Source organism: Pinus tabuliformis, chromosome 2_2, assembly GCF_031772625.1.
Source record: "Pinus tabuliformis cultivar Carrire ecotype Pingquan chromosome 2_2, CPIR1, whole genome shotgun sequence".
Taxonomy (NCBI): domain Eukaryota; kingdom Viridiplantae; phylum Streptophyta; class Pinopsida; order Pinales; family Pinaceae; genus Pinus; species Pinus tabuliformis.
Window position 1 is genome coordinate 1,228,064,390 of NC_142300.1, and position 19,939 is coordinate 1,228,084,328.

The window sequence follows — 19,939 nt, forward strand, 5'->3', positions numbered from 1 at the left end:
TAAGGACACAAAATAACAATAGTGAGCTTCTACGGGGCACAATAATAATAATATGGAAACTACATGAGAAAAACAATATAATAAGGGGGTCGTACTAGTAACAATAAGGGGTTACACTAGTAGTATAGGGACTTAACAAAAAATTGTGCAGTGCCCACCAAGGGTCAGAATTGCACAGTTCAATTAGGCAACGTTTCTTGCGAGATGTGGCCGTGTGAGGACAAACTGCACAATTTCAAGATGCAAGGGGGGCTTGGTTAATAGAAATGCCTGAAGGGAAAATCTATGCAATTTCTGAAGGCATTGACTTCCACTTGAGGGAAGGGCACAAGAGGAAGCATCTACGTAGTTTTGGAGGCCAAGGTAGGTTGGGCTCTTTGTGCATTGTGTAGTTCCATTAGGCAAGGGAAAAGATTAAGGGATGAAGGTGCGAAGTGTGTAGTTCAAGGCATATTGGGAGGCACAACTTAACAATTATGGGGTTTAAGGGAGGTTGCTCAACTATGGAATTGCGCAGAATCACAACCCTGGAGGAAAGTGACTGCGCAGTATGCAGTTCTAGGCCGTAAGGTCACATCAATGAGGGTTGAGACTGCGCAGTGCATAGCTTAGTCAGGGCCTAGCGAAGCTAAGTTTATTGATCGGAAATATTTTCTGAAAATGGCTAAGTGCGGGAAGGGAAATCAACTATGGTGAACTTGAACTGTGATCACACACTTACCATGCTTTGATGACACAACAACATAGATCATCAGAACAAACAAAGAAAGCATTCCCCTATGTGTGAGTGGCTCATGACAAGATGCGACAAGTGCAAGACTTAAGATATACTTTGGGAAGAATGTGATGACACTTGTGCAACAACGGTCATGATTTTGTGTATGAGTGTGACAGATATTTACATGGTTAGGAAATCTCATTTACACAAAGAATGACCTTCAAAACCACCATGAAAGTCCCTTAATTATTACATAACAATAAACATGCCAAAATACGTCAGTTAATCCAACAAGCAAAGGGGGAAAGAACTTCGAGGAAGCTCATGGAATGACCTAGAATGTTTGCAACAATTAAGGAGAAGACCAAGGAAGGCTTCAAAATTTGAGTGCAAGCCAAAACTTTGGAGGGTGTTGTAGGAACTACAACAACGTTATATATAAAATCATTAGAAATTTGAATATTTTTGCTGAGATATATCCAAATATCTTAGAGTTTGCATATTAGGGACTATTAAGATTCGTCGAGGTTTCTAAACTTTAATATATATTTCCATCCTTAAAATTTTCCTTATTAGTACCATGGTGATCAACAAGGTAGATTAACTTATAGGTGGCACAAATTCTACATATGAGATTTAGTTGAAGTGATTTTTACGCCATGGGAATGATATTGACAAGTAGAACAATGTTAAGATGCTATAGTTATGCCCATAATGACGAAATCGACATTAGAAAAAAATGACCATAATTGACATTGGGGAGATCGTCTAGTTACAGACCCAATTAGGTATTTATCAATTTGGGATGGTGATTGTAACTAGATAAAATAGGTCTAGTTACCCCTCAACTACCTAATGACTTGTGACATTTCTAATTACTTATCAACAAGAAGAGGTATCAAGCTTACCCTCTTGCAACTAGCTTGCAATAAAATAGTCCTTAAAATGACATAAGGGCTTAGTGAAGCCACCAATGGGTTTTCTTCTGCAAAAGAGACTTCTACAAATGTTTCATAAATGAAAATGCAAACTAATCTAGGATGCAATCACCAAAATTAAATGTAAATCTATCTTGATTAGGAAAGGATACTCATTATCCTAATCAAGAGAAAGATATCATAACATAAACCAACTTGAATTTAGAATAAAATTTTAGTTAACAAATCAAAGAAATAGTTCTCAGATGTGTTACTTGTTCACACAAAAATGGAAAAACAAATATTTGATAAATAGTTGTTAGATCTATGTTGTTCATATATCTAAATTCAAATGAGATTGTGTGGTAGAATTCCTAGACATTTCATCCTCAACTATTTTTGAAATCGTCGGGGGAGTGGGACAAAATTTTGCCTATTAGTTCATGTGCACATATCTCTGTTAATTTCCTTCTTGGTTTGGGTCCCACTAAAGGCTCTCGGTCCCTATGAAACCCATAATTCTTGTTACATTTGACTTGGACTTTCCCCTTCGTTATTTTTTGTAGATCATTCGACTAGCCCCACCATGCCAAGTCACCCTGAGACTTGTAACCTGAGATATCTAGTATGCCCTTCATTTAGAATCTCTGGGGTTTAGGGTGACGTCACGGCCCCTAATGCCAAGATTATTTCCTTCTATGTCCCAACTTCATTGCCACTTGTCTTGTAACTATGGGTTATGTTGTAACTTATTTTTACCCTATTAATATTTTCTAATTTTCTCTTTATGTTAAAAAAAATGAAAATAGAGAAAAATAAGAATTAAAAAAAAGATAAAGAAAGAAAGAAAAATACAAAAAATATAAAAAGAGAAAAGAAACAAAAGAAATAAAAATTAAATAAAAAATTCAAAAATAAAAGAATGAAAAGTGAGAGAAAAATAAATAAAATAAAATCTAAAAAAAGCGTGTACATTAAAATGTCACCCCTCATAGTTTAATTGTTTTTGTATTTAATATATAAAATTGTTTGAATTGACCACCGCCCGTCAGCAATTAAAGAAAGCACAGGAATCAACAACAGAGATCAAGCCCACTTCGATTAATAACCCGTGCCTAATATCGAGACCCCCTACATCCTCAGACGTTAACAGGGGTGGGGGGTCTGTAAAGCGGACTCGATTTGTACCGCTTTTAATATGTGGTAGCACCATGGCTATTGCAGCCACCCTCCACCATATACCACTTACCATGATACACCCCCCCCGGGGAACTGCTCATCTGCCTATTCGCTCTCTCGCTACCCACATTCTATTATTCTTACTTCCTACCAACATTCTGATACTCTTAGCTGACGTTATCCCTCCCACTACATTAAGCACATGACTATTGCACATTTAAAACTCGTGCCAATGTTCAATCATATTTAACACCCTATACCAATAAGGGTTACACCCCAAAGAAACTGTTATTCATTCCTCATAAACACTGCTATCAAATTAAAATTTCTATTTTTCCAACTCTACTTGTTACTACAATTCACTAAAACGCCACTGCTAGCAGAATTCCAATAAACAACGACCTCTAGCCACCATATTTCTAGGTAACTCTGTTTCAATTTCTCAACATTCTTTTTTTCCTAATGGCTTCCCATAAAGGAGAAGTAAAAGTCCTTGTAGATAATCCTTTTCTTCCTGCTATTATCATTCTAGATGAATTGCCACTAGTTGACACTCAATTTAAGATTGTAGAGACCAATTGTGAGGCCGATCTATACGAACTTCACGATTGGGCATATAAGAAGTTCAAAGATGCCAGTGATCAGTTTAGTTTTTGGGAATCCCTACTCCCTCAAACCCATCATTTCCCAGAATTTATAGCTTGGTGTGGAGCTCGATACCTTCCCACTCAAAGAGTTGTAATTGCTCAGAACAATGAAACCCTTTTTCATATTACAACTGAGTCAATTTTCCTATCCCTTCAGCTAAATCCTCAAGCTTCCTTACACCCTTTTTCCTCTGATGCTTTAATGGAAATCTACCAGAAACTCACTTTCCCACATAGAGCTCACATTTTTGAATCATTTTTATCAGAAAACTCAAAATTACCTAGAACTAACCCTCCTTATCCCTCTGCAATGTTTCCTGACATGTCTAGGCAGGTTATTTCCTTAGTGTCTTGTCTGTTAGGATATGCTAGTGACCAGTGGGTTGATTAAGTCATTTTGGGCTTTCTATCAGTGTTTTATTCTGGAAAAAAACCGTCAATTATGTTTAACTACAACCAATATTTTTCTGATACTATTCATGACCAATTTTTAAAGTTCAACGGAGAAGGATCATTTAAACACCATGGATTTTTGGTTTACTTGTTTTTATATTATCAATCTGAAAGATTCAACTTTCCCTTGCAAAAGTTGGATGCTAAAGGTAAACCTCTGTTAGTAATTCATTAGACATATTTGGTCAGGAAAATCTCTTAAGAGTTTTCTTTCAGTGATTTTGTAAATCAATTCTTGTATATAGCTACTTGTTTGTTAAACAACGATGCAATCTCTAGAATTTCAACAGAGATTAAGAGAATTCTGCATCTAAGTGAACAGACAAAATTTGGAGATTGGTATTTATACCAGAATTTCACTAAACTTAGAATTTATTGCTATGATCTTCAACCATACAAATTTCCTGTGTTTCTCCCCATGAGGATTTTTGCATTGTAGTACATCTGACAAATGCTAAAAATATGGATGAGGTTCATTTTATTTCTAGAAAACAAAAGGCTTAGTTTAAACTGAAAGTGCAAGTTGGCCCATTTATAGTCAATACTAGAGCTACAAAGAAAGAGGTCAATGACTTATTGAGCCAAATGAAGTTTAAATTAAGTTTTACTTGGTCATATGATCCATTAGGAGTAATCTCCTCAATGAGGATTGCTACAAAATTTGCACCATATATGCATGTGGAAAAACCTAAAATTAAGCAGTATGCCAACAAGGAAGACTGGACAAATAATATATTGTAGGAGATTGAAAAGCCAGTTTCCAGTCAAACAACATTGGAAACTCCAAGAATGATAGAGAAAGAACTAAAGAGACTAAGAGAAAGTATATCACCAGCAGGGTCATATTTTTTAAAGATTAGCATTCAAAGTATTCAAAATGAGGAAATTTGTACCCATTAAAGAAGAATCTTCAAAAGCTCAAACTTCTGAAGAACTTACTATAGTGGTAATATCAGCACTATCTCCTTTTTCATTACAACAAATTTCTGAAGACATATTAGAATCACCTTCTTCTCATTCTTCTCCAAAACAACAAAGTATTTTTTCCAAGTTCTTAGAAATGAAGAAGAAAAATGAGACCTTAAAGACTTCAACATATGAAAATTTTTGGAAGCAGACTTCCTCAACTCAGACCAGATTATTTTTGGCCCTTGACAAAGAAAAAGGCCAGTTCCAATTAGTACTCTTGGAACCAAAGGTCCCTGTGCCCAAATCTATTGAAGATTATAAAACTTCTGTATTTTCATTTGACACAAAGAAAATTCATCCTATTGGCCAAATTGACCTTCATAAGAAAGTAGGGGAAATGATATATTCATCCTTAACAAGTTTTTCCATGGAACCTTCCAAGTTACAAGCTTCTCTCAATAACATTCATTCTCAATTATTGGAGAGGATGTCTTCTTCAGCAAGGGACACCAAAATCAAAGGACCTGAAGATTTATTTATAAAATTAGTACTAGATCCTAAAGATATAAAGGAAATTGAGGAAATCATCGAGAGTATAAATGTTGATATTCAAGCATTGAGGAAATAGTTGAAGCTGCCAACAACTCAACATCCACAGGCCCAAGAAGTTAATCAGTTAGAGAAGGAGAAGGAGAATATGCTTCAGATGATTGTTGAACATAATATACAGATACATAAGATGGAAGCATAAATGGAAAAATTAATCATTGAAAAAGAGCTACAACTCAGTACTGCAGCAACAACTTCCACAATAGTGACTTCAACACCATCAATTTCTAGAGTAGCAGTGTCTACAGTAGAAAAATATCCCACAGGCTAACATTCAGCAAAGAAACTATCAAAACCTATGGGAGACTTGTCATTGAAAGATATTGAAATTGAAAAACTCAAAACTTTACTCGAGAAAGTTCAAAATGACAAGATAAGGGCTAACAACACATATCTCGCTGAAGTTCAGAAGAATTTTAGATTAACGAGGCAGATAGAGAAATAAGAAAATTAGTCGCTGATTACTAGAGGCAAAAGAGAAAATTTGGATTGATATCAATTCCACCATGACTAAACTCTAGACATCAATTCAGATTATTTTTGAACAGGATGATTTGGTGGACAGATCAAAGGAAGTCATCGTAGGAATCAAAGAAGATTTGGAGCATATGCATGGAGAAGCAAATAAAACAATTAAAGTACTGAATGCTAAAACTAAATAAGAATTAGAAGAATTTGGAATTGAGGACAAAAATGATACTGTCATAGAGGTTGTTGGTCACTTTTATTGCTTATTAAATTAAATAACAAAGTGTGACATTAATAGTCAACCCAGGGAAGTCTTGTTATTTCAAAGACAACTGTGTAATATATGTACTCAATTTTAAAAAGCAATAGAAGTTATAGTATACACAAATCATGTCTTGAATGAATAAACCGAAGCTCCACTCTGTATTACAGCAATTATACTCTGTGCAGATAAGTATCAAGATAAGGCCTAGTTCTAACAAGAAGACAGAAAGAATCAATCTGCAAAAGAAACCAAAAGGGTATGCTGTAACAGAAAGTCAGGACCCTATTCCCCAGAGCAGGAATCTCTAGCACCTGCCTCTGATTGACTTAGCTTGCCCAATTACTCTGTAACTTAATCACCAGTGAAACACTCATACAATCATTAACATGAAACAGAGTTTCAGCAAAAGCATTATAAACAATATTCAGAAAACGGTTCTATTAACAAGACATGAATGAAAAGCACACTGGACACACTACAAAAATGTAATGGGTGAATCTTGTGATGAAGGTGGGCCCTGTCCTTCTCACAAGATTCCCCAGGAAACAAGAACTAGAAAATGATGCTCAGAACAACGCTTTATTCATCCGTCAATATGCCAATTTACAAAGAAAAAAGAGTTCCAGTCTCGTTCCTCAACTAAGCCTTTTTTACAGTCATCCCCCTCTAATGTAGATGTCTCCTCTTTATATAGAGGAGACATCTCTTACAAAAGATTTTCATTGTTCTAATTCATTATACAAAAATAGGGAAGTAAATTCCCTGTCAAATGAAGTGTTGTTACGGTAATACTGTCTTTAGATCTAAGCGTTACATCCAATGTAACAACTTCTTTGGTGATCAATCCCGATTTCTTTGCTGTTGACGTATTTGGAACACGGATCTCAACTGTTTCAACATCGTGATCTGCATGCCATTTTTGTTGTTTCAGCAACTACAAAAATAGTCCTCCGGTTGTTTCAGCATCATAGACTGCACATCATCCTTTAGCGCTTAATAATTCAAAGATTAACTATGAAGATGTCATGATTATATTATAAATAATTAAACATATAGTGATGAGAAGAATCATTACATACCTTTAAGATAATGAGGTCAAAATACTAACAAAGGCTTTTAGATATAATTTTGAAAGGGATGGTATCATAGCAAAATATGTGGTAAAAAATGGACAATATGAGGTGTTAACATCCCCCCCAACTGAAGCAATTGCATGTCCTCATGAAACATCTACTTTGAATCTGAATCGGAATACTGAGATGTACAATGAAAATTACTTATACAATAGGTATAAAATGTGCTATCAGTCGAATTTCTGAAACCTTGATCATTCTGTAACCTCTGCCATGCTGCAAGCTCTTCCTTTTTGGATACTTTAAAGTAGGCCTTATATTGCTATACTGGTAACCAAAGAAGGGGAAAGTGGAAGTGATAACCCAACCATCTGTTGCCACATTTCTGAATACATTTAACATATTTAGGCACACTTGAAATAGTTGCATCAAGATTGAAAGGATTAAAAGGATGATATTCCCTTCTTTCCTTAGGGCAATTTTCCCAAAACAGGTTGTTTGCTTTCATGGCAAGAGATCCTTTCTTCTTGATGTACTGTTGGCATTCTTCTAACACTGATGCTTGTAGTTGACTGATATGTTTAGCCATTCCTGGTTCTTTTATAACCCTATGATGCTCAACAATGAAAATAGCAGGATTCTATGGTTTAGCTTGAATCCACAGAAGGCGATTTTCTTCATTATGTTTCGCTGAAAGAAAGGCGTTTTGCCATGTAAGGTGGTTAGCCATAAAAGAAACCAAGGCTCTGATTTGAATGTCACCGGCTATAGGAATCAAATTAAACGTTCTATCTTCTAGCATGGCCTCATTATGGAGATAAAGCTCACATAAAAGGTTCTGTTCGTTGACTGATGCTGCTGCAAAAGTTTCAATAAACTGCTAGGGTGTAGTTACTTCATATGGTCGTCCATCTCTAAGAGATTTTATCTGAAGGAATACTAGACATTCTATTAGAAACACTGAATAATTAAAAGATGGTTTTCTAGTGACCAAAAGTCTTTGGAATAGTTCAAAAATAAGAGATAGCCTAGTTTTCAACCTTTTATTTTCCTTCTGTTGTGCATGGAATTGTTCCAAGATTTCCCAATTCCTATATACATGGTTCTGCCATTCTAATTTTTATGCCTGAAATGCCCGTCCTTGTGACAAGGCATACTCTGTCTTCCATATCTTACTGAGTTCTTGAATGCTTAAAGTTTGAGTAGAAACAGTCTGTGCCTCAAGAGGCTCAGTCTGAGTATCTGCTGTGTTTACAGACTTTGGCACAGAATTCTCAACTTTGACCACTGGGATAGGTCGGGGTAATTGCGGTTTGTATTCTTCTTCAAAAATCCTTGAAGGCCCTGCTGGTTCTTGTGTAATAGCAGGGCGTTCCTTTTTAATTACAACGGAAGTAACTGCAGGAGTAGGTCCAGACAGTGGAATTTCAACCACCTTATAACCAGCCCGAGAATAAAGATCACCACATTGACTACACATGTATTCTTCATATCGATCCTTATCCACACTTCTCTTTGCTGCGAATGCTGCCTGGGCCAAAGTATACAGATTGAGCTCTTTTTCATAGGCTTCCCTTGCTATTGTTAATTCTTGCTTATAGGCTTCAATCTCAGCTTTGATAAATTCATTCTCCTGTTGAAGGGATGCTATCGTGACTAGGCCTTCTATAGCAGTTGCAGTCTCGATAGTTAATTGAAATGGTTATGTGGTGGCTACTTCATCATTTATTTCTCCAGTGGGTAGTTCCTGTGTGACATCTGTTGGATTCTCGGTTGGTTTTGCAATGACTATTTCCTCATGCAAATTCTGCATACCAAGCAATTGAGTGACAAGTTCTTCTGTAGCAGCAGTATCCTGAGTATCAACACTTTGCTCATTGACATGTGACTCTTGTGTATCAGTTGTTGAGTGAATATCAGCTAAATGTTGTGTTGTTTCCTGTTCCTGGTCATCAGCAAGTGGTTCTTGTGTAACACTTGCTGAGACAGTGACTGATTCAACTGTATGTTGATCACCCATTTCCTGTTTATGATCAGCTGCTGTGTCCTGATGTATTTCCAGTTCATGGTCATCAGTAGGTGGTTCTTGTGTAACACCTGCTGTAGCAGTAGCTGGTTCTTATGTATCAACTACTTCTAAGTCGTCTATTTTCAGCTCCTCAACAAGTGGTTCTTGTGTTACACCTATTGGGTCGGTAGTTGGTTCCTGTGTATCAGCTACATGCAGTACTTTGTCCTAGGTATCTTCTTTTGATAAGTTGGCAGCTGGTTCTTTTGTAACAGCTGCATCTTTTGAAATGAATGATGTCACAAAATCCTGGACGTTTTGCATTTCGGTGCCTGAGGGTGTGGGAGGTAGGGAATCAGGGTTTGGTTGACTATGGGGTTTTAAAATAATGTGTGGAACATCTAGAATAGGGATTTTTGTTGCTGTTGCAGTAGACGTACTCCTGCGTCTTCTAGGTAAGGAAGCAGGAAAAACAGAAGTTTTTCTTTTATGGGTGGCCTTCTCTGGGGTAGGAGGAATGCTTGAAACAGTAGCTTGTTTCATTGAAGCCCTTGTTCGTCTTTTTGTTGAAAGGGCGGGAGTTTCTTGCGTTTTTCTTCTCTTGCTTAGCTTGGATAGGGGAATGTCATCATCTGAATCACCACTGGGAATATGAACAGTGGGAATGGGTGATTCAGGTGATTCATGAAGTAGGGTTGGTATACTAGTGGGGTCAATTGGGGTAACTGATGTGGATGGCTGAGGGATTTCATTTTGCTCTTGGGAAATGTCAACTGCCGCCTGAGAAGTTTCGGCAATTTCTTGAGGGATTTCAGTAGCGTCCTGGGGAATGTCAGCTGCTGCTTGAGAAGTTTCAACAATTTCTTGAGGGATTTCAGCAGCGTCCTGGGGCGGATTGTTAAGGGGGGCAGGGTTTTTTAGGGCAAAGCCTCTGAGAATTAAGAGTTGGACTAGGCGATGGTGAGTAATAGAAAGGAGTAGGTACCTTGCATCCTTGGAATAATGCGGCATATTCTTTAGACATCCCAACAAATAGTACGGCATGTTCACTAGACGACCATGTCTTAAATGATTTAATAACACAAAGTCATGCTGGTACACTACCTGGTAACATCCTTCGCAGGTAAAGTAGTGCTTGACAAATTCTGCAACCTTTGGCCATGGAGATGGTAATGAACGCAATGCAACCCCTCTGCCTTTAGGCTCGACCTACTCCCCAGGTAGAAGAAAATCTTGCTGAGCATTCAGAATTAAGTGTTTTCGGCTGAACTAGCGGATGTCGTTAGCTGGTAATCCTAAAACTTCTACTATATCCTCCTCTGTTACCAGAATTCGCACCCCGCGAACAGTAGAATGATCCTCTTTTAAATTCAGTGCGAATTTCAGGACTTGCTGAGAGTCGAATTCCTGGAGTCTTCGGAAGTAATCCACCCAGCCCGCTTGCAGAAAAATTTGATATGCTTCTGGATAAAGTTCCAACAAAGCCGTTGAACCAGGTTCATTCCTGACAGCATTACCTCCCATAGTTACTGGTTTGGTAGAATGCACGCTACAGAGCCAAGTTACCGCATCAGAGACAGAGTAAGATATTGCAAATGGGATATTAAGAGAGTAAAACTGGGATAGGGTGACGGGACTCAATCGTGTTAAAGAAACGACAGTGATTGGCATATCGGATAATTATTGTAAACCTTGATATTCCCCCCCAACTACGGCTAAATGATGATTTTTTAGTGTACGATGATTTTGGCAATTATATCATGATCTTCTCATTAACTATAGTTTAATATTTACACATAAACATGCATAACTCATGTTTTACCTTTGATTTCTGTGCTGAAAGTCTGTCTTTGTCGTTTAGCGGATTACCAATGATATTTAGAATAGGTTATAAGATATGAGGGTATTTTATATGAAAGGCTTCCTTTATGTCTAGAAGGTGATGGTGAAGGGACTTTAATCATCAAGATAAGTGAGTGATTCTCTATTACGGAATAATGGGGAAAATTGACACTTTTTCGGGAAAATGGGAAAAAGTCGGTATTTTTGCGATAAAGGGAAAATGAGGCAAAATTGGTGTTTTAGTGACGGGGAAATAGGGAAGAATTTGTGTTTCAGCAATGGGGGCAAATGGGAAAAAAGTCGGTGTTTTGACAACAACTAAAACTGGTGTTTCAGCAACAGTTGAAACTGGTGTTTCAGCAACGGCTGAAATTGGTGTTTTAGCAACGGAGAAGAGAATTACTGATCCTTCTTGTAATGCAATTATTCCTTCAACCAGCCTCCCGATTATGACTTGCAAAATAAATTGTAATATGGCAGCCCTTGATAGGGATTATTAGTTAAATAATCTAATATAATATTGATAAAAATAATGCAGAAATTAAATGCAATGAGGAGCAAGAGACTCCCTTAAGAAGATGTAGTGTGAATCTATCATGCAAGTCGCTTTCAAATCCTCCTTAGAAATTGGTTGTTGATATGGGCGAAGCCGATACCCATTTACTAGCAATGGAGTTCTAGAACCATCAATTGTTAGGAGCCTTACTGTTCCATTAGGAAAAGCAGTATCTATTTCATAAGGTCCTAGCCACCTTGTTTGTAATTTTCCTTGGAAATTTTCAAACTTGGAATCATATAATAAAGCCCAATTACCTTTTTGAAACTACTTATGTCTAATAGCTTTGTCATGCCACCTGGTTCTTTGTTGTTGAATCATAGTTGTTTGATGGATGCCGTCCAATCTTTTTTCGTCCAGTTCCTGTAGCTGTTGTAACCTGGCTGTCTGCGGATCTGTCAAATCAAGGTTAACAACTAAAGCAGTTCTTAATGTTTTAATTTCAAATTCCACAGGGAAAACAACACTTTTACCATAAACCAATTCATAGGGAGAGAAGCCTGTAGTGTTCCTCCAAGTCGTTCTATAGGACCATAACGCCTCAAGTAGTCTTTGAGACCAATCCTTCCTATTCTCCTTCACAGTTTTTGTTAAAATAGCTTCTATGACTTTATTTGTGCTTTCCACCTGACCATTAGCTTGGGGGTGGTAAGGTGTAGTCATTTTCTGATTAATATGATATTTTTCAAGCGTATCTTTAAAATCATGTGAATTGAAAGGAGGTCCTCCATCTGTGATTAATTCCCTAGGCACCCCAAATCTAATGAAGATTTCTTCAAATAAAAATGTTAAAACAGATTCTTCATTAGCTTTGATGAGTGCCTTAGCTTCCACCCATTTAGTCATATAATCTGTACAAACCAATATATAAATTCTTTGATTGGATGGAGGATTGATGGGACCTACAAAATCTAGAGCCCATCTCTTAAAAGGTTCAAGTATTACCTAAGGATTCAGTGGCATTTCATCTCTGTGGTTGGGTTGGCCCATTCTTTGACAACTGTCACAGGCCCTAACATATTTCTTTGCATCTTGGAAAAGCGAGGGCCAATAGTAACCCATCCTAAGAATTTTATGTGCTATTGTTTTATCAGCAAAATGTCCCCCACAAGGGCCATCATGACAAGCCTTCAGTATGTCATAAACCTCCTCTTCGCTAATGCATCTTTGGATCTCTTGATCAAATCCTGTATGAAAAAGACACCCATTTATCGAGCTGTACCTAGCACTTTGTTGGATGATTCTTCTTTTCTCCCTATGTGATAGGTGTCATGGTAACTTTCCTGCAACCAAATAATTGGCAATGTCTGCATACCATGGTGAGTGAGCAGAGACTGCAAACAAATATTCATCAGCAAAGGAATCACCAACTAGAGTATTATCATCAGACTTTATCCGAGAAAGAAAATCTACAACCACATTTTCCTTACCTAGTCAATCCACAATTGTAATGTCAAATTCTTGTAATAACAATAACCACCTGGTCACTCAAGCATTTGTAACAGATTTATTCATTAAGTATTTAATAGTTGAGTGGTCTGTGTGAACAAAAGTAGGATAACCAGTAATATAATGTCGAAATTTGTTAATAGAATAAATGGCTGCTAAAATTTTTCTCGGTAACTGTGTAATTAAGTTCAAGAGGTGTCATATTCTTACTAATGAAGTAAATAGCATAAGGAAGATTATTTTCTTCTTGACCCAAAACAGCTCCAATTAAAGTATCCGAAGCATTAGAGGATATATGAAAGGGGAGTGCCCAATCTGGTCCCCTCAGAATAAGAGCTATAGACAATTGATGCTTAAGTTCTTCAAATGCTTTCTGACAGGTATCAATCCATTTAAATTCAGCATTTTTCATAAGTAACACAAACAAAGGGGAAGCTATTTTACAGAAATTTTTAATAAATCTTATGTAATATCCAGCATGTCCTAAAAATCTTCTTACATTAGTTTGTGTTTCAGGAATAGGGAGGGTCTGAATTACATGTACTTTGGATGGGTCTACCTGAATCCCAAGAAATGAAATGAAGTGCCCTAGTACAATTCCTTCATTCATCATCATATGAAATTTTTCAGTACTCAAAGGAAGATTAGCCTGTATACATCATTTAAGTACTTTCTCAAGGTTTTGTAGGGCAACTTCAAAAGTCACACCGTAGGGGGTAAAATAATCCATAAATATTTCCAAAGAATCATTAAGCATGTTAGAAAAGATTCCTATTATTGCTCTTTGAAATGTTTCTGGAGCATTACATAGTCCAAATGGGAGAACTCTATAGGCAAAAGTTCCCCAAGGGCTAGTAAAGGTGGTCTTGTCCTAATCTTGAGGTGCAATTTTGATTTGATTACATCCGCTAAAACCATCTAAAAAGGAAAAGAATTTCTTCCCTGACAAACTGTCCAACACCTGATCAATAAAGGACAAGGGGAAATGGTCTTTTTAGGTGGCTTTATTCAAGGCTCTATAATCCACGCACACTCTCCATTTCCCATTTTTCTTGGGCACTATTACTAGTGGGGAAACCCATTTACTGTCAGATATAGGATATATAAACCCTGCATCAAGCAACTTTTGAAGCTCTTCCTTAACAATTTCCCTTAAATTGGGATTCATTTGTCATTGGGGTTGACAGATTAGTCTGGCTCCCTCCTTAATATAAATATGATGAGTACATAATTCCGGAGAGATCCCTTTCATGTCTGTGTAGTCCCAGGCAAATGCTTCTTTGTTTTCATGGAGCAAGCTTATTAGCTGCTGTGTTTTAGCATCTGATAAATTGGGGTTTATATTTAATGTTTTTCCAGGTTCAATTTCTACTGTTATACTTTTAGAGGAGATAGCAGTTGTTGTTTGAGGTAAATTTTCAGATTTAAGTTCTTGTTGTGTTTTAGGATTCAGAATTGCAGTTAATTGATTATGAGCTTCAGAAGTAACTGAAGAAGGTTCAGAAATAAAGTTACTAATTACTTCATCTTCTGTGACATCTTTCAGGGTTAAAGCTTGCCCAATGGTCAAAATGGGTTGAGTATCGTTATCCTCATAATCTAACCATATAGAATCATCATTATTAATCATAGGTGTAGCATGAGGATACAACGTAAGTTGCTTAGTCTCACAACCATTAGAAATTGTCATTGAACCTGATCTACAGGTGATGAAAGCATCTGCAGTAGCCAACCAAGGTCTTCCCAAAATTAGAGGATGCCCCCCCAACTTTTCTTTAGTTTGTAATACCACAAAATCAGCTGGGTAATTCCAATATTCAACTGAAATTATCAGGTTTTCAATAACGCCCTCTGGTTTGATTGTGGAATGGTCAGCTAATTCCAGGATGGTTGTTGTTTCTCTAATTATATTTTTCAATTGTAACAATTGTGTAGTTTCAAGAGTCATGATATTTATGGCAGCACCTAAGTCTACCATAACTTGGGAGACAATAGTTTTCCAACCTGTACTGTGACCGTAGGGTGGCCAGGGTCACCATATTTTATAGGAAGAGTTTTTCCTATCATTAAGGCAGCTAGATCTCCCATCACATGAACTGTAAGGGGATCTTTGGTTTTCCTACCAGGTTTCTTAAGACAAATATCTCTAACAGTTTTGGCGTAGATTGGTACATCTCTAAGTTCCTGTAATAGTGGAATTTTAACATAAAGATTCTGCAATTCTCCTAGAATGTTAAAAGCTGGTGGTTCAGGTGTCCTGGTGATAGCCAAGCACTCAGGGAAAGGTGGTTCTACTGTTTCAGTCGTCCCATTAGAAGATGGTTTGACTGTTTCAGCAGTTTCATTAGATGATTTACTCTATTCTACTTCCTATTTTTCAGAGTCTGAAGAGGTAGTATCATATATAATTGGCTCGACTACTCTCCCAGACTGTAAATGAATATCATTGCATTGCATAGGAGATGTAGGCAGGTTCTGGATATCGATAACTTGCACAACTTTATTGTTATTTGGATTAGGATTTAGTTGTACAGGTAGTTGAGGCTTCATAGGCTGATTATTCAGTGGAGTTCCTGCTGGAAGAGAAAGTTGTTTCTGGAACTGAGGAAATTGATTTGTCAACGGAGTCTATTGAGCTCTCCAGTTTGGGTTCCATTGGTTAAAATAAGATTGTTGTAGAAGCCAAGGATTCCACATTGTACGATCTACAAAGGGAGGGTTTGTTTGCTGCATGGGTGGGAAAGTCATTTGATTAAAAGGGGGGTAATTCATTTGGTTAAATGGAGGGTAGTTTTCTTGGTTAAACGAAGGATAATTATTCCAACGACTGAATGGCATACTAGAATTCATACCTTGCCCTCGTGGTTTCCATTGCCTCCTTTGTGTTAGCAGATAGACTTCTTCAGCTTCTTCCTCTCTTGGTTGTAGGGCTGCTTTTATCCCTGGTAAAGAGGGACATTGTTGAGTTTCGTGGTCCTTTTCACAAATAGTACAGATTGGCACCTTGTCTAGTAGGCATTCCCTCAATGGGTGTTTTTCCCTGCATTTGGAGCAGAAGATAGCCAAAGCAACTTCGGCTTCTGCCTGCTTCTTTTTAACCTGCAAGGTATCAATCTGTGAAGCAAAAGAACTTAACATTTCAGTTTTAAATTCCTCCAATAAATTACCTATTTCAACTCTTTTTGCTCCTCCACTAGCTGATTTTTGGACCCTTGAATAAGAATTATCCCTGCTTTTTGATCTATTTGCAACTCCTCTTGAACACCTCTTGCAGAGGTTAATAATTTCATCATAAGGTTCTTTTGATATATCTCCTTTACCAAGCATATGCAACATATCTAAACAGTCATCTCTCACCCCTTTCAATAATATTGTTTTAAGAATATCTTTACTCACGTCTGGGTGCTCGGATCTCTGCAAGTTATACTGGAGTCTTTCCACAAAGTCTTCCAGATTCTCATCCTCCTTCTGAACCATCTTGAATAATTCCTCCCTTCTTTCTCTTGTCCGGCAATAATCTTGATATTTGGCCAGAAATTTCTCCTTCATCTGATCCCATGTCGTAATTACATGAGCTCCCAAGCTCATCAACCATCTTAATTCATTCCCTTTCAATGTTGCTGGAAACAATTTTAATTTCTGAGCAAGATTAACATAATCATAGCTTCTACACAATATATCAGATTCAAAAAGAAACTCGTCAGGGTCTTCAGAGGATAAACCATGAAAATTAGGTAATGCTGAAAGTGGGATATTCTTCATAGGGGTTGTTCCTTTGGGGAGATCCCCAATAGGGAATTCCAGGGTGGAGAGAGAATTTTCTCCCCTTCCTTCTCCTCTGCGACCTCCACCGAGGAGTCCATCATTGTTGTCCTCCATTGGCTATTTTCCTGACGTGCTTGCTCGGTATTCGGTATTTTCTGTTGGGCTCGCTATATCCTGGACTGGTTCCTCGATTTCAATATCCTCTATTGGTTCTTCAATATCTTCGAACTCTTCTACTGGTTCCTCAGTATACTCTACTATCTCCAAAATCCTTTCAGGTCCTACTACTTCCTCCGTTTGATCATCTGTTTGGAAGGAATGTTGGATCTGTGGCCTTCGAGAGCTTATCCTCTGGGATGTCTCAGCTTTCGAAATGATATCATCAATAAAGGTTTTCCTTCCTCCTCTTCCTTTGCCCTTTCCACCTGTAAGATTAGTTTTCTTGCGTCCTGTCATGCATTCTACATCTCTACAGAAAAATCATCAATACTTCTTAAAATCTATAACTGCCTTCCCCCGTAACAGTGCCAAAATGTTGGTCACTTTTATTGCTTATTAAATTAAACAACAAAGTGCGACATTAATAGTCAACCCAGGGAAGTCTTGTTATTTCAAAGACAACTGCGTACTATATGTACTCAATTGTAAAAAGCAATAGAAGTTATAGTATACACAAATCACATCTTGAATTAATAAACTGAAGCTCCACTCTGTATTACAACAATTATACTCTGTGCAGATAAGTATCAGGATAATGCCTAGTTCTAACAAGAAGAAAGAAAGAATCAATCTGCAAAGGAAACCAAAAGGGCATGTTGTAACAGAAAGTCAGGACCCTATTCCCCAGAGCAGGAATCTCTGGCACCTGCCTCTGATTGACTCAGCTCGCCCAATTACTCTGTAACTTAATCACCGGTGAAACACTCATACAATCATTAACAAGAAACAGGGTTTCAGCAAAAGCGTTATAAACAATATTCAGAAAACGGTTCTATTAACAAGACATGAATGAAAAGAACACTGGACACACTGCAAAAATGTAATGGGTGAATCTTGTGATGAAGGTGGGCCCTGTCCTTCTCACAAGATTCCCCAGGAAGCAAGAACTAGAAAATGATGCTCAGAACAAAGCTTTATTCATCCGTCAATATGCCAATTTACAAAGAAAAAAGAGTTCCAGTCCTGTTCTTGGTGACCCCTTGTGCAATCCTTCAATCCTGTTTTTGAAGATTATTTCTGCACATGTTCAAGGTAACATAGAAGTTTGGAAAAGGCTACATTGAATATCAATCTCCCTGAAAGCCCCTACAAAGTTACTATCATTAAAAAAGATTAATTAACTGAACTATTTGTCTTAGTTAATTCCTCTAAATATTTAATTATTGCTTTCTGCCATCTCTTGAATGTGTTCTATTTGGATGTAGAAAACTTCTACACGCGCATGTTGTATATGATGAATTAAATGTTCAATATGAATGTTTATCTAGTTATATACTTTCTTTACTTGTGCTTTTCAAATCAATTTAAAGATTAATTATGTTAGGAATGAAAATAAATCCTTAAATTTTCTCAGAAATACTTAGAAATTATGCCTGCTTAAAGGTTTAATGCACTGGTCATCCATTTAAAATCAAAATGTTACTTTAGATGCTTTGGCACAGTTCCCCGGCCTAAAAATGTCTACAATGATACTACAGGTTCTACCAAGCATTGATAGTGGCCCAACTTCCACCTCATCCTAGATAATCAACCCCGAGAGTTCCTCTTAGTCCTCCCTCTAGATCATTCATTGATATTGCACAAGGGGTCATCCAATTATGAGGAACGCTTATCCTCCAATGGTCCAAATCTCTCTGGTTCAAGTGTTTGTTCATCATGCTTGATCAAAGGGTTTAATAAGATTACAAAATTTCCTCATGATATCCTGTTCTTTGGGCTTCAAGGAATTCTAACCCTGTGCCTAGTGACAACTCCTGTATTATATAAAACCTCTGCCTAGGCCTCTGATACATATTCAATGAAATATGAGGGCATACACAAGCTCTTCCGTCGTATCCTTCCTGAGCTTTAACGAAACTTGGCAGTCAGTCAATTTAATTGTGCTTTAAATTCCATTACATTAAATTTTTAATCTAGGTTTGTAAACTTATGAAGTGCACAACAAAATATATGCAAGGATTTATTTTCTAATTCTGCCACATGTAAATTGACATGAAATGAAATTTTAATTTAGGAAACTAATCAAAATATGAACTAGGAAAGTGATGCAAATTTAATTTGAGTGTTGGAAAATTAATATATGAAAGAAGGTAAATCTTATCTATGAAAGCATGGAAAATTTATCTATCAAAGCACGTAAATATGATCTATGAAATCATGGAAACTTAATCTATGAAATCATGAAAACTTAGTCTATGAAAAGCGAGTAAAGTTAATCTATGAAAGCTTATAAATTTAATCTAAAAACATATGAAATCTATTTTTATGAAAACATATAAACTTATTCCCAGAAAACATGTAAACTTATTCCAGGAAAACATGTAAATCTAATGTGTGAAAATGATTAAAATCTAGTCTATGCATGACATTGAAATCTAGTCTATGAATAATGAAAGAAAGAGTGAACATTCTTGGAAAAGAGGGCCCCTCTAATGCTTCAACAAGCACACTAGAACATGAAAATTAGAATAACATCATATATTAAATGAAATTAGCTTGGAGCAACATAGGTACAGAGATATCGCTTCAATTAATCCAATTACAAATTCTAAATTTCTTCTCCCTTCCTCTCCTCTCAATGGAGAAAGCACTATTATTTATACAAAAAATAAGATAACTAATTAATAAATGTAGATCTACAAATCTCTCATATATCCAATAAATATCTCATGTGGTTACAACCATGTGTTAAAATCTAGCAAGTGACATCTCTACATATCCTCTCAAATATAAAAAGTATTTAATAAGAAATCTTATCAAAACTTCAATCATTCTTCTTCATGAAACGTGCTTGAATAATGATCTTTCAAATATTCCTAAAATCTTCAAGAGTTTCAAGAGGAAATTTGAATTTTAGGCTTA